Source organism: Macrobrachium nipponense, chromosome 40 (assembly GCF_015104395.2).
Source record: "Macrobrachium nipponense isolate FS-2020 chromosome 40, ASM1510439v2, whole genome shotgun sequence".
Lineage (NCBI taxonomy): Eukaryota > Metazoa > Arthropoda > Malacostraca > Decapoda > Palaemonidae > Macrobrachium > Macrobrachium nipponense.
In genome coordinates, this window is record NC_061101.1 from 23,764,980 (window position 1) to 23,779,979 (window position 15,000).

General features: G+C 36.2%; 1 protein-coding gene across 1 annotated transcript in view; it reads right to left on the bottom strand.

The window, feature by feature from the left end:
• LOC135211998 (programmed cell death protein 10-like) overlaps window positions 1-15,000 on the bottom strand; it is a 71,173-nt gene that overhangs the window by 43,080 nt on the left and 13,093 nt on the right. The window lies entirely within an intron of this gene.

A 15,000-nucleotide genomic window follows, 5' to 3' on the forward strand; every position in this document is an offset into this window, starting at 1 on the left:
ATCCGACGTTATCCAGCTCAATTTTCAAAAATTCAAGGATATCCAACCCAACTTTACAAGACCCAACGGTATCCGGCTCAAATTTAAAAGATCCAGTGCTTTCCAACTCAAATATAAAAGATCCAATGCTATCCAACTCAAATTTACAAGATCCAATGCAATTCAGTTCAAACAGAAAAGATCCAAAACCATCCACAAGAAAATAAGGAAGCACCTTAAAAATCTACTTAAGACTTCTTTACTCTGGGAAAAAAAGTATCTGCAACCTCGTAAAAAAAACTAGTTTTCATTGAAATCAGGACGGCTTAGGGGCTCTGGTAGTTCTTCTTTGACCTTTGTATTATGCAACCTACAAGTTGCCTTAAATAGAATAGTGAACAGCTATACATCCACACTCAAAGGGATGTTTGGTAGGGCATGAGGGGAAATTTTTTTATTATTGTTATTATTGTTATCATTATTATTATTATTATTATTATTATTACTATCACAAGTCACTAAAACGGTGCAAATTTTTCCATTGAAGTAAATGTGTGTCATATATATATATATATATAATATATACTATATATATATATAATATATAATATATAATATTATATATTATATAATATATATTATAAATATATAAAAATTTACCTAAGTATATACAGTATATTATGAAACATATATAGACAGATATATGGATACACACACAAACAAACACACACACACACACGACACACATACACACACACATTTATATATAATATATATATATATATATATATATATATATATATATATATATATATATATATATATATAAATAGTGCGCATGTAATGCAGACGAACACTATTCCTAAACAATATTGATTCGTGTTACGCGACAAAAGGCAAAATTCTACCACTAATATCTGACCAGCAAACCAGGAACGCCAAAACGTTTTCTGGGGAGCGAATCCTGAAAGTTGAAATGGCTTCCCACTTTCAATATGACTTTTGCTGCGACAGACCAAACTGAAAAGTGAAAAGGGGAATTTTGAGGGTTTTCCGTTGGCTGAAGTTTTTTTTATAAGAAAAAAGTGAAATTTGAGGTTTTGTATAAGGAGATAAAACCTAAAATAAAAATGTGATCAATCATGCATAAGTCAGTGCCTATGCGAAAAAAAAACACTTGAGTAACTACACGAACTTTGCGGAAAAAACACGCAGAGGAGGAAATACTAGAAAAAAAAGAATAAACACAACAAGAAATACGAGAAAAATAATACTGATATGGATATGCGCGCGACACGATGCAATACCAGGAAAAACAGAAGGGGAAAAAAAAAAAAAAAAAATAATAAAAAAAAAATAAAAATACGCGAAACATCACACAAAGAAGTGAGACACACATACAAGGGAAACAAAAATAAACAGAAAAACAAGAGAATAAATAGGAAAAAAACACGCACACAGGGGCACAATAAAACGAGAAGGAGTAAAATGAAAACGACATTCCCATAGAAATAGAAAAAAAAAAACTCGAAAAAGAAGTGACCACAACTTCGAGTAATCAAGTCACACAACAAACATAGTAAAATATATATAAATCAAGATAATGAACGTACAGTAATTCATTGCTAACACTGCACTGGTATTTTTTTCCAAATTAAAATGTGCCAATGGATCGATTTGTAAGTGTATGTATAAATAAGTTGTATGTATGTAAAAATATAAATAAATAAAATTAAAAATAAATTAAAATTAAAAAAATAAAAAATGAATATTAAATAAATATATGAAAAAAATATAAATAAAATAAAATATATATAACAAAATATAACAAAATAGTAAATGAATAATAAAAAAAAATATAAATGTGTATTTAAGGTGTATTTGTTCATGCATTTTTCACCATGGAGCTTTTTACATGGCGGATTTGACCTCCACACACCGACTAGGTCATGCACATTAGCAACAGAAATGCGACCCCGATAATAATTATGACAATTTACGCGTTGTTTAAAGGGTAGTTGTTGCCCCCCCCCCCCCACCCCCCCCCCTCTCTCACAACACAAATCCCGAAAGTGTGAGAGAGAGAGAGAGTAGAGAGAGAGAGAGAGAGAGAGAGAGACGTTTCCAGTTATCGATTCATATATTGGTCGCAAGGTTGAAAAATAAAATACTTCTCTCTCTCTCTCTCTCTCTAGAGGCGTAAGCAGCGAATTTGGCACTTCAAACTGAACTTGAACCATGGGTGTCAGTCGACTGTTATTATTATTATTATTTCAATCAGATGAAACCTATTCACGTGGAACAAGCACACAGGAGCCTATCACCAGCTTCCATAGAATATTGGTCTCAACCTCCCACCACAGACCATACACTGCAGCAGTAACTGATCATGCTAGAGAGCCAGCGATTTTTCATCGCCCTCGGGGGAGGAGGGAACCAGCAACATCCGAGCAATAATTCAAGTAAACTATTAAAATGCAAGGAAAATGAACAACACAGGACCTCAGCCAATAGGGCACTGAAAAATCTACCCACATCATAATATAAACATTAGTAAAAGCCGAATCAGATTTGTGTATGATCTGTAATAGCATGGAAACAAAACATCATTTAACGGAGACATATAAAATATATCTCGATGAGATATGTATCATAATCCAGAAGGAAACATAAATACAAAAATATCCGCTTCCAAAACCAGTAGGTCACTTTTTTGAGGATATGACAAACTCGCTTCACATCTTGGGTGTCAGAGCAACTTGCATGAAAATCGATGTGGATATTTGGAGCTATCTAACTGCTACTGTGGCTCATTCGGGCATCACTACCTTCCCTGATCCTCTGTCTCCATAGACTTCGGCCATGGGCACTTCTTTTCAATTTTGTATGGATATGACCTCACTTCACATATAGACATTTTTTTTTTTAAATATCATCAATACGTGAGCGAATTAAGGATGACATTGATCAGCCCATTGGCGGATTACTGCCTGCCAATGTGGTCAAAACGCACGAGAGAGAGAGAGAGAGAGAGAGAGAGAGAGAAGAGAGAGAGAGAGAGAGAGAGAAGCGTTTACAGCAGCTAACAACATAATTTCAAGATCTGGTGGAAGAGACGTTGCCCAAAAGCTACCAATATCTACTAGTCACATAAAAAAGGCCTCATCCCACAAACTACGGTAACAAATATGTTGCATGGCCTTCCAAGTCTTGCAAAGCCCAACGCATACATACAACTGCATGGAAAGCATCTAATCGAGACAGACGAAATAGGTGACATTTCCAATTTACCATTGCATAATTTACAACTGGAAAACATCCCACGACCTCTGCATCCAACTAGGCCCCAGTGGTTCTCAATCTTTTTCACTCCATTCCCCCTTCATGAATTCTCAACATTCGTGTGGCTCCCCTTCATTTTTCTTCCAAATCCCACCCCCGCCAAAAAAGGTAAAAATAAATAAATAAATAAATAAAATGTTGATGAAGAGAACACCCTTGCTTAATTACGAAGTTTACAGTCATAATTATCTTATGTATTTGATAGATTTCTGTGATATGCTTAATATAAATCACTTCACTACAAAAGACTAGCAGACAATAGCAAATTTGAATTTGGTTGGGAAAAAGTTTTTTTTTTATTCAGATTCCTAACATAATTTAGAAATGTATCATTTGCAACAGCCCACCATACGCCCCCCCACCCCCGCCCCCTAAGATTCTTGCCATGGCCCCCAGGTTGAGAATCACTGAACTAGGCTATATCCTGGACAACCCAACTGTATCATAACACGTAGGAGACGACCGGCGCTTCGTCATTAGCACTCACGACTCGTAATCTGAGCGAGTGTCACCCTCAGTGCATATCAACTATCACGGATCAACCAGAACTCATATTATACGGCAGAAGGAATGACGTCAAAGTATAAGTGATGCGGTTTGATTTTGTAGACCAAACAATACTGGTCTGTTGTAAAACAGAGGGTTTGTATATCACTTACAGTATAAAAATCTTATGAACATGGAGGTGGAGAGCAGAAGAAGGAAGGGGAAGGCCAAAGTTCAGGTGGAAAGATAAATTATTGAATGAGAAGAAGGAAAAGAGTCCAAGAGGACAAGATGTACAGGACAGAGGAAGTTGGAGAAGGCTGACTAGAAACAGCGACCCCATATACAAATGGGAAAAGCTGAAGGTAAAGAAGAAGAAGAAGAAGAAGAAAAAGAATAGAAATCTTATGCTGCGTGACAAGAGTAAATATTATTCTGCTCTCAACAGTGGGTACGGGTTCAAGATTGTCTTCCGGTAAGTTCTCGGATGTCCTCTTTCTAGAGACTGTATTGAACCTAGAATTTAGGCCAGAGGCCAAGAGCACTGGGACCTATGAGGTCATTCAGCGCTGAAAGGGTAATGACATGAGACGGTTTGAAAGGTGTAGCGGGAGGAAAACCCCCAAGCAGTTGCACTATGAAACAATTGTAAGGAGATGGTGGAAAGCAAGATGGAAGAAAGAGAATATGAAGGATGTACAGTGCAATGAACGAAAGGAGTTGCAGCTAGGGACCGAAGGCACGATGCAAAGAACCCTAAGTAATGCCTTCAGTAACCGCCACCAGCGCCCCCCAACCCCGCCCCCTGCGAGATCCAGAGAAAGTAAGAAGCCTGAGTTCAAAACCGTTCGGCCAATTGCCAAAGCCGGCATCCCCATGACTTTCAATCGGCAAGTTCGAACACTGAGCGGGTATTTCAGTAATGATGAAACACAGTTTGGAGGTTATCAAAGGTTAACGTGTCCGTCTGCCCATTTTCTGCCTGGGTTTCATCCAGGAGAAATAGAACAGAATACAATAGAATACAGAATTTAGGCCAAAGGCCATGCGCTGTGACCTTTGAGGTCATTCAGCGCTGAAATGAAAATTGAATATAAAAAAAAATATATTCTTAAAGACGTAACAGGAGTGAACCCTCGCAGCTCCACAATGAATCAATTGTTAGGAGACGGTGGAGAGTAAGATGGGAGAGAATATGAATGGAGAAATAGTTAAAGGACTGAAAAGGGTTGCTGCTAACGGGCCGAAGGGACGCTGCAAAGAACTTCAATTTAATACCTGCATTACACCACGCAGGGAATCCCGGGGGGTGGGGGGCGCAAGAAAACCCCCAGAGATATCAACTCCAAGGCAGCTGACGAAGGGAAAACCATTTATTCCCCAATTCTTTTTCCCGGATCTGATCGTTTACGAGGATGAAAACGATGAAGGCCCTTTTCTTTAATTAATACTACTGCCGGCTAGTCGACTGATGTGGACCGTACGCGGGGGGGGGGGGGGGGGGTGTAATCCTCAATATCATAATAGCGGCAAAAATAAGTAGTCTTCAGTAATCTGTGTGAGAGTGACTTATGATACGAGTCATTAATTAAACGAAACCATTTTCGTTTTCATGTTGGATATCCAATTCAAAACCGGTACCAGGTACGAGTGATAAAATTCTCTCTCTCTCTCTCTCTTTCTCTCTCCGTGCCGGGAACGCCGAGAGGTCGCCTTTGCCTGACCTCTTGCGTAACACGTGCTCGTACGTGTGTAACTTTCATAACTGGATTGCCTCGCGTCACGACAGTACGGCGCAGGTGCACCCGCACCTAGAATGGTAATTTATGTATGTATGTAAGTATGTATGATGTTAAGAAAGGCGCAACTATATAGTATAAATATATATATATATATTATATATATATATATATATATATTATATAATATATAAAATAAAATACGTACGAACTGCGCGTGTCTGCTTATTGTAACGTCATAAGAATTGAAAACATACCGTGTCAAATTCCGCACAAATTATATTAAATTAATAAATATATAAAAATGGAAGACTACCTCAACTGATACCGGATACCATGATCAATATCGGCATCATCATGTGGGGTCAAATTACGTCATAAAAAGAGTAACCAATCACGTTCAGTCGATGTCAGGGGAGGCCAGTTTCTTTTGGCCTTGGTTGTGTTGGTTATCAAAACTGAAAATAATAATAATAATAATAATAATAATAATAATAATAATAATAATAATAATAATAATAATAATAGCTTAAATTTTATATGCGTTCAAAAAATAAAAATAATAAGACTAGGACCTTGATATAAATAACACAGTTCCATTAAACAATAACTAAAATATTAACGTGAAAATCAGTAAAAATTTACAAACAACTTCCAAAGCGCGCCATTTACAACTTTTCAAACACAGTTTGGCGAGATGCATTACAGTTTGCAAGGTGGTTTTAGGGATAAAGTATCCGATGAATGGTTTTACCCTAATGGGGCGCGGATGACCAAGACGAGGTTACTTCCGTTATTAATTAATATGGTGGTATGGATTCTAATGAGGTATAATCGCTCAGATACACTGTTCCTGTCACCTCTCTCATCTAGATACGCGACCAACAACAGTTACCTTCCTACTAGGTTTGTTTGTATAGTGTTTTTACGTTGCATGGAACCAGTGGTTACTCAGCATCGGGACCAACGGCTTTACGTGACTTCCGAACCACGTCGAGAGTAAACTTCTATCACTAGAAATACACATCTCTCACACCTCAGTGGAATGCCCGAGGATCGAACTCGCGGCCACCGAGGTGGCACGCCAACACCATACCGATCACGCCACTGAGGCGCTCTTCCCACTAGGTACATAATTAGTTAAATACCAAGTACATAATTCAGTACGTAAGTCAACATAGGCACAGTGGATTCTTATTTTTTTTAAATACCGATATCGTTCCTACCTCAGAGAGAGAGAGAGAGAGAGAGAGAGAGAGAAGAGAGAGAGAGAGAGAGAGAGAGAGGCAGGCTTCACGCAGGGAAATTCTATGCGGCTTCTTATAACGAAGGTGAACTGGAATGAACCCATTCATGGCTCAGTTTCTCTCACAATCGATCGCAAACGAGTTTAACATCAATACCACATTCCATCATCGATGAAATCATGGAATTCTTAAATAAGAATAGGTGCGCTTAATCAAGAATGTCCAGACACAGAACTTAACATCAAATGCAATCATACAAGCTAGGTTATGTCCGCCTGTGTGTACATCTACTATTCTATGTATATATATATATATATATATATATATATATCTATATATATATATATATATATATATATATATATATATATATTTATATATATAGTATATATATAATATATATATATATATATATAATATATATATATATATATGTGTGTGTGTGTGTGTGTGTGTGTGTGTGTGTGTGTGTGTAATCAAGGTACAAGTGGTGAGAAAACAGTTCACCATTCTCTTCATGAAATAAATTAACAAATGGAATATAAAAGTGAATATACTACCCCTATGGTCAGAACACACTTACACAAGCATCCTAACCGGACCACGTGCGCCTGCGCGTGCGCGTGACGTGGCCGACCAAAATATTCAAATATTCACTACGCGGTCCTTCACTCCTATCAGTCACTCCCACGGACAGAGATACCTTTACCTTCACGGGCCCATGATCTCTTGCTTTGGCTCCTCCACTCCCCCCTCCCCCTTCCCCTTCATGCGAGGAATAATGTTTGCATAAGGCAGATGATGGTGCTGCATCAGCGAGAGGTTGGCAGGACCTGATATATATATATATATATATATATGTCTATATTTAGATTCATATATATATATATATTATATATATATATATATATATATTTATATATATATAGATATAATATATAATGTATATTATATATATATATTTCAATTACTAAAGGAAGGGCCAAAACCTGATGCCTGTATCTTGCCCAGGCCTGGCAGAGGATAGAGTACAGAGGCCTAAGGAACAAGGAAATCACACTTTCTCTTAGAAAGTAGGGAGATCCTGCAGCCAAAGAACACGGAAGCAAAAGAAAATTCCCAAACTTGACAGTAATGCAAAACAGCCATTTTCCTTTGTTTCGTCAAAGATCTTCCTAGAAGCATCCCACGATTTCAAGTGCTTTGGACGAAGGTTTGTTTGTATGGCGTTTTGACGTTGCAAGGAACCAGTGTTTATTCAGCAACGGGACCAAAGGCGTTACGTGACTTCCGAACCTCGTCGAGAGTGAACTCCTATCACCAGAAATACACATCTCTCGCCCCCTCAGTGGAATGCCACTGAGGCGCTGGAATGTGGTTTCATTTCCTATTAATACTTAACAAATTCCAGGACACAAACCACCTGAATCCTGCTTAGTATCGAGCAAATTTTACCGCTCCTTTCCTTTGTTGTGTTCTGCCCTGTTCTCCCCACAAAAGGGCATTTTATTCCGGAAGCTTGCAACGCATGTTGACAACCTTCAAGAGTCGTGTTTCGTAAGTGTATGCAGCTCACGAACGCGGCAGAGGGATATTACATCTACACATCATCAAAGCCTTCCACATACCATATTTGCGTCCATTCTATCTCCTAGGTCATTCGACATTCAGAAAGCGTCGTGCAATTGAAACAGATTGCAGTGACAGGTTTCTATCAATTCTGGGCATATATGTTAGGTTGAGGAAGCAAGCCGTCCTTATAATAAAAACTATGTTTTAATCGTTGAAAGAGTTGTGTTTTATTTTGATGACTCAGTTTTTTCTTTACCTTTTATATTGTTTGCTTGTATGGTGTTTTAACGTTGCATAGAACTAGTGGTTATTTAGCAACGGGACCAACGGCTTTACGTGACTTCCGAACCTCCTTGAGAGTGAACCTCTATCACCAGAAATACACATCGCTAACCCTTCAGGGGAATGCCCGAGAATCGATCTCGCGGACACCGAGGTGGTACGCCAACGCCATACCGACCACGCCACTGAGGCGCTCATAAATGTTGTTTCAGTCTTTTTAATATCCACATGGCTCTCAGTATCCTGTCTTATTAGCCGTTAATAATATCGCCCCTGGCAATATTTAAAAGTATCTTTTACACCAGTTCCTTACGCGTAATTTTATCATTCTAGTTAATGGGAGCACTTGAATAATTGAGGACTGTGGTAGAAAAAATATCCTATGAATTTTGCTCGGGTATAAATGTTACCGAAAAATGTTTTTCATTCGTCTTATAATATTGAAAAAAAAAACATATATATACATACATACACATACATACATACCACATATATATATTATAATATATATATATATATATATTATATATATATTATTATTATATATAATAATATATATTATATTATATTATTAATATGATATATATATATATATATAATATTATTATAAAATATATATATAATATATAGTATATATATATTATATATATATATATATATATAATTATATTATATATTTTATTTACATGAATTCTTATCAGATCACCGTGGTTCATATACGTATACATTAAGCTACAAATGTCTTTTAATATCCAATTCGGTCTACCTCGGAATTTATATATTTTCGTATATGTTAACCGAAGGGTAATTTTTTAGTTGATAATAATGTCGTCCTCTCGTGCATTTGAACTAGCACACAGAGGAGAAAATACACACACACACACACACATACATACATTATATATATGTATTTCATATGCAGCTGCTGCTCCCACTGCGACGCAAACCTATGGCACCCAATCAATTAACATTCAAGCAACCTATAATGTCTTCTCCTACGTTACTTAAGAGACCTGGGCTAGCTGGCTCTCTCTCTCTCTCTCCTAGGGAATCTGATCACGCCGTTTCAAGGTCACGCCGCTTTGACGCAGTTCCTCCCCCCTCCCCTCACCGACCCCCCCGAGAAAGATGAAACCGGTTCATCATTCGTTAACGGTGCGGGGACGGGGATGGAGTTTATAAGGGGTCGTTTGCTTTATTCATCCTTTTTTTTTTCTTTTTTCTTTTTCTTTTTTTCAGCTAATTTCCTGTCTTCTTCATTCATATATTTTTTCTTATTTTCAGTTATTTTCTGTTATCTTCATTCTTACATTTTTCTTATTTTCTGCTTTATATATTCTTACTATAATTTTATCTTCGGTTATTTTTCTGTTTTCTTTATTTTCATAATTTTTTCCTATTTTCATAATATTTTTGCTATTTTCTTAATCTTATAATTTCTTCTTATTTTCAGTTATTTATTTTCTGTTTTCATTACTTTTATGTTCTTCTGTTTTCAGTTATTTTCTGGTTTCTTTATGATAAATTTTTCAGTTATTTATTATTTGTTTTCTTTCTTCAGTTAATTATTTTCTGTTTTCATTACTCTCATTTTTTGTCTTTTTTCAATTATTTATTTTCTGTTCACTTTACTCTTACAATCTGTTTTTCTTTTTTCGGTTATTTATTTTCTGTTTGCTTTATTCTTATAATTTTTCTTTCTTTTCAATTATTCATTTTGTTTTCTTTATTGTTATACTTTTTTCTTTTTCTCGTGTATTTCTCTTCAGTTTTCTTTATTCTTTTTCTGTCCCCCCCCCCCCTTCCCTTTTTTTAACAGTTAGTTGGGCCGGCTTCGTGTCAGGCTGTTTTTTCGATTCTGTTTCGTGTATAGGCCAGATTTGAGTCATTTTGAATAATAAAAGGAATGCATGTATTCAAAATATTAATAATGTATGACGCATATGATAAAATGAACGATAATCTATATATTATCCATAGTATAATAATAACAGTAATAGTAATATATATGCACAATAATGATAATACTAATAATAACAATGTCAATGATAAAATAAATGTATAATAATAATAATAATAATAATAATAATAATAATAATAATAATAATAATAATAATAATAATAATAATAATAAAACTCTTAAAGAGAATGGCAGAATTAAACGAGTTGATTTTATATAGTTTTTTTTCTCCCATTTTCCTTACAATCCGTTTCTCAGGCTCAGCGATGTTTCGGAGTAATTGGCCAATATTCTTATTGGAAATTTCTACAAATTATATTCTACCAAAATAAGAATAATGGCCAGTTAGTCAGAAACATCGCTGAGCCTGAGGATCGATTTGTAAGAAAAACACGAGAAAAAAAAACTATATATAATCAACTCGTTTAATAATGCCATTCTCTTTAAGAGTTTTATTATTATTATTATTATTATTATTATTATCCTTATTATTATTATTATTATTATCATCATTATTATTATTATTATACATTTATTTTATCATTGACATTGTTATTATTAGTATCATCATTAGTGCATATATATTAATATTACTGTTATTATTATACTATGGTTCATATATAGATTATCGTTAATTTTATCATATGCGTCATACATGATTAATATTTTGTATACATGCATTCCTTTTATTATTCAAAAAGACTCTCAAATCTGGCCTATACACGAAACAGAATCGAAAATACAGCCTGACACGAAAAACAACAAGAAGCACATTAATACCGTGACACTATATTTACCGATATTATCTCAACACGCAATAGAACATTCGGAACCTCGACAGCAAACTTTCTTATCGGCCCTCAATCTCATCACTGACAATCACCTCGCCTTAAGTAGCTGACTAAGGTAACATCGTCACTTACAATTACCTCCCGTTAAGTGACTGGCTAAAGTAACATCGTCACAGCTCCCCTTTAGTGACTGATTAAAGTAACATAGTCACTTACCATCAACTCGCCTTAAGTAGCGGACTAAAGTAACATCGTCACTTACAATCACCTCGCCTTAAGTAGCTGTAGAAAGTAACACCGTCACTTACAATCACCTCGCCCATAAGTGACTGACTAAAGTAACATCGTCACAACTAATAAGACTCAACAATCAGCGATACTGAAATATAAATGACTGTGATTTATTACGAAATGGATGACAGAATTTATGTCAAAGCCCAAGCGCTAGGACTTATGAGGTCATTCTGAGTAGAAAAGGTTGGAAAGGTGTAACAGGAGGAAAACCTCGCAGTCCTACTAGGAAACAACTGATTGGAGAGGGTGGAAAGTAAGACGGAAAAAGGAGAATATAAACGGAGGTTCAGTAAAATGAATGAAAGGGGATGCAGCTTGGGGCCGAAGGGACGCTGCAAAGAACCCGCTCGGTACATTGTCGGTGCTAAACCCCCCCCCCCCCCCCCCCCGCCCCCCCCCCCCCCCCCCCCCCCTTGCGAGAGATATTTATTATTCAATAATACGAATTCTCCAGCTGACGTAGACGTACTGTTTTACATGTGGTTTCGTCAGTCAACATAATGGATACCTTTCAGTCATAAGAGTCGCTCTGGGAGTAAATCAAATTCTGTTTGACTGATGCTGCATAATATTGGCTTTAAGTCTATTCTGATCAGCACTGTCTTGTACACGAGTTATCTTACGTGACAAAGCGATAAGGTTATCGATTACCTTCTTATCAAAGGCTCCAGCCAACCAGCTCAACCAGACAAATGAGCCACATTTCTAGGGAGAGATTTAGTTATTACTCAACTGGGATCAAAGGTCGTTTCGTTATAATATGAAACCGAGTCCAAATGTCAAACGCTGGGATCTACGACGTTATTCGGCGCTGTTCAGGAAATAGAGAGGAGGTAAGTTTGAAAGATGCAACAGGAGGAAAACCTCGCTGCTATGAAACTACTGTTAGAGAAGGCGGAAAGTCAGATGGATGAAAGAGAATATGAACGGAAGTGCAGTAAAAGGGATGAAAGGAGGTTGTGAAGCTTGGAGCCGAAGGAACGCTGCAAAGACCTTGAAGTAACACTTACAGCGTACCGTGTGAGGTGCACCGACGGGCACCAGCCTCCTACGGGTAAAAAAAAAAAAAAAAAAAAAAAAAAAAAAAAAAAAAAAAAAAAAAAAAAAAAAAAAAAAAAAAACTAATTATTTAAATCCTATTGCGTAACACTGCTGGGCCGAATAGTTGCAGATGCGCTCTCTATTATTTGCAACTCAAACCGGGGAAAATCAATATGGCGAGGTGCACCGGACCTCATAATATAGCCGACGTGGCAAGGCTGCTCCTCACAATTGAAGTTGACCAATTACGCAACTTTTCAGTTTTTAATAAAAAAATTTTTTTCGTTTTTTTTAAGCAGAGGCAAAACTAATTGGGGACCCGAATGTACGTTTATTAAAACAAAGGTGACGAGAGAGAGAGAGAGAGAGAGGAGAGAGAAGAGAGAGAGAGAGAGAGGAGAGAGAGGAGAGAGAGGAGAGAGAGAGAGAGAGGAGGGGAAAGTTGATAATGCAACAAAATTCACATTACGGTAGCATTATCATTATCATACACTATCATTATTATTTTTATTATTATTACATGTAGGTAATAGACCCTCTTTCAATCCGCTATCATTAAAAAGGTATGGCTGCGTCTACTGCACTCAGTTTAAATAGTTTTCCCCTATTATTATTATTATTATTATTAAGTAGTAGTAGTAGTAGTAGTAGTAGTAGTAGTAGTAGTAGTAGTAGTAGTAGTAGTAGATAATAGGAAAACTCCTATTACAAAATAAGGGAGGAGATAAACTGAAACCTGCACAGATAGTCAACTAACAAATATTCATATATAAGTCTTTAAAGAACTGATATGAGCCAAGGAAAGGAAAACACGACTAGTTTCACTCGAGCAAGGACAAGAAAACCATTGATCACTTTCCTTCTCATTATCTTCAGAAACACAACAACGGGAGAATCTGGCGAATGACTTAATTAGGTTCTTTTGGAATAAAACGAAAGAGCAACGAAACTGAGAAATCAAGAGAATGTGTCGACATTCCCATATTGAAAATACAGCAGTGTTACGTAATACGTAATGCAATTGCGTATTTCGTAATCCAATTACGTAATACGTAATACAATAACTGCTATGACAAAATCAAACTTCAAATGTTCCCAGTTGTGACAAACGTTGCTAGTTATGAGAAATGATATCATTCCTCAAAAAAGTTGTTTGAACTGTTACAGGATATGGCAACGATCATTAGTTATACATGTTAACTTTTACTTCTAGGACTTAAGAGTTTATATTCGTCAGCAAAACTTACCATTCGTGACAAAAGTTTAGAAAACGGCTGCCATAAATGAAAAACAAACTTTCCGTTAACGGAAAACATTAACCGATCATAACGTCTTTAACAGTGATTACAAATCTGTTTAAAAACCATCTGACTACCCTGATGAATCCAGTCAATGTTAAGAATCTTACGAACATTTGCAGCTACCCAGATGAAGCCAACAGTCTTTGGTAGGATACGAACCCACTCGGCTACGCGGATGACTCCAAGAGATAAATTACGAAATCCCAGAAGTAGAATAAGAAAGGCCTCGTAACCGATGCCTTGAAAGGTTGACGACCCTCTAGAGAGAGAGAGAGAGAGAGAGCACAAAAAAAACAGGTCTATAGGCCTAAGTCACTGCCCCTCTCCAAGGTCTCTGGACACCTTTGCATACCCTTACGTCACAGGACGCGCACTAGACAACCCATTCTGTTTACAGTGTCCCGCTGGTTAGTTCCGTGTGTAAGCACATTTATTTATTAAGTAATAACCGCTCTAAGCTTATACCAAGGCTATCAAACCTTGGGCCTACAGAATATGATTTACATTTTTTCTATCACATGAAAACATGATTAGTCCACGAACTAACAGACATCACTAGAGGCTAAAGCTTTAATAATAATAATAATAATAATAATAATAATAATAATAATAATAACAACAATAATAATAATAATAATTAACGTTACACTGATGATGAACACTGTTCAGGTGTTCGAAAGTCTTGTTTTTTTTTTTTTACATAGAAACATTTTTAATTTTAATATATAACTATGGATTTTTTAACCATTTGCTTTCACGAGACTGTGAATTTCTTAATAATAATAATAATAATAATAATAATAATAATAATAATAATAATAATACACAAAATCAAAACATCACTCAAATAACTCAATCATAACCCTCTTGGAAATTTAAAAAAGACCTGCAGCCGCTTAAAAGTATGAGAAGATTAACATGAATTCTCTCCTTCTCCTTCCTCGCGCGAGCGCGCAAGCATGTGCA